Source organism: Panthera leo, chromosome A3 (assembly GCF_018350215.1).
Source record: "Panthera leo isolate Ple1 chromosome A3, P.leo_Ple1_pat1.1, whole genome shotgun sequence".
NCBI lineage: Eukaryota > Metazoa > Chordata > Mammalia > Carnivora > Felidae > Panthera > Panthera leo.
In genome coordinates this window covers 27317983-27319866 of record NC_056681.1, presented here as the reverse complement: position 1 = coordinate 27319866, position 1884 = coordinate 27317983, and the positions used below count along the sequence as shown (strand labels likewise).

General features: G+C 44.5%; 1 non-coding gene across 1 annotated transcript; it reads right to left on the bottom strand.

Moving 5' to 3' along the window:
• Positions 1-1780: 1780 nt before the first annotated feature.
• On the bottom strand, positions 1781-1884 carry LOC122216803. Its single transcript, XR_006201130.1, has one exon. It is a non-coding gene; the product is annotated as a U6 spliceosomal RNA (small nuclear RNA).

Genomic DNA, 1884 nt, shown 5'->3' with positions numbered 1-1884 from the left:
AGAGTTGGACGCTCAACTGACAGAGACATCCATGTGCCCCATAATAATGAAAACTCTTTTTTAAAAAAATTTTTTTTAAATGTTTATTTATTTTTGACAGAGACAGAGACAGAATGCGAGGGGGTTAGGGGCAGAGAGAGAGGGAGACACAGAAGCAGAAGCAGGCTCCAGGCTCTGAGCTGTCAGCCCAGAGCCCGACGCAGGGCTCGAACTCACGAGCTGTGAGATCATGACCTGAGCCGAAGTCGGACACTCAACCGACTGAGCCACCCAGGCGCCCCATAATGAAAATTCTAAAATGACATCCCTGTACCCTGTCTAGCAAGTAATGAGTTCACATTGTAGAAGGAAGAATAAGGTTCCAGTGATAAGATATAAGTGAGATACACCCTCATTTATTACAGAAGAAAATAGATGATAACTAATGTAGGCAAATTATAGTCATTAATTATTAAATAATAGCAGCAATTCAATATACCATTTTACCTTGTAGCATTAGTTTTCTGGAACATATATTGGATGATCTGTTTAGGACATATAGATTTTTTACATTTTTCTTGTATCTTTGCACGTAAATCAAGGTAATCACTTTCTGATTTGGAAGCTAATGAGCCTATCTATGTGAATTATTTGCTAAATCAAAAGCTAACAAAAAGAAACCTAGGTGGTAACAGGTCAAAGCAGTGAGCAGGGCCATAGGCAGCTTGCATAAAAGAACTTTGCCCCTGAATACTTTGTCACCGACGCTCAGAGTGTTGCCTGGCCACATACTGTGTCCTGAGATGACAGGCTTTCTGAGAAGCCCCCGTGTGTTCTGCAGGGGGGTTGCAGATTGGTATCAGTTGCCCAAATTCTTCAGCTTCCTGAACTCTCAGTAGCTCCGCTTGATCACCTGTCCACGGAGCTCTTCCGTCTGCCACGTCTCCAGCCTGCTCTGCTCCCGGGGGGTGGTCTGAACATGCGGTTCCTCGCCTGACCCAGTGTGATGTTCCACAGAGCTTGGCGTGTGCCTGCGGGCCGCCAGCGCGATTAGATCTTGATGTTCCAAGAACGGGATCGTTAGTTTGGCCCCACAGGGATGCCGTCATTCTTGGAGAACTCCGTGTGCCTAGTGCTATCTGCTGAGGAGTGAGTGCGCTCTGGGCCTTTCCGCCTCTTTGCTCCTTAGCACGACCTGTTGTGTCTGGATGATAGTTTAGGTGCAGCGGCACGCCCATGTCAACAACTTTTCCAAATGTGGCAAACACAGAGTGGTGAAACGTGATGCAATTCTGCTCAGTGATGTTAAGCAGAATATTTTTGGTGGGGGATCTTGTAAGATACTTCAGAGGGACGGGGCCAAGATTCAAGTGGCAGGTACCCATTAGCTTTTGTCCTGCCACTTCCCTCTGCTTGAATCACAGTCATGTTGCTGGAGGCGAGGTAGCCCTCTTATAATCATGGGTCAAAGTGATGAAAGAAAGAAAGAAATTGAAGACAGACATAAATGGAAAGATATCCTGCGTTCACAGACAGAAGGTGATATTGTCAAATATTGTGCAGCCACTGTGGAAAACAGTATGGTAGTTTCTCCCCCCAAAAATGAAAAATAGCACTCTCATATGATCCAGAAATCCCACTGCTGGATATATAGCTGGATGAAATGAAATCATTCTATTGAAGAGATATTTGCATTCCCATGTTCTTCACAGTATTTACAATAGCCAAGGTGTGGAAATACCCCAAATGTATGTTGACGGTAGAATGGCTAAAGGAAGTGTGTATATATAAAAGTGGAATAATAATCAGACTTTTCTTCATGAATTTGTGTGTCATCCTCGTGCAGGGGCTGTGCTAATCTCTGTATCGTTCCAATTTTACTACATGTGCTGGTGAAGCGAGCAC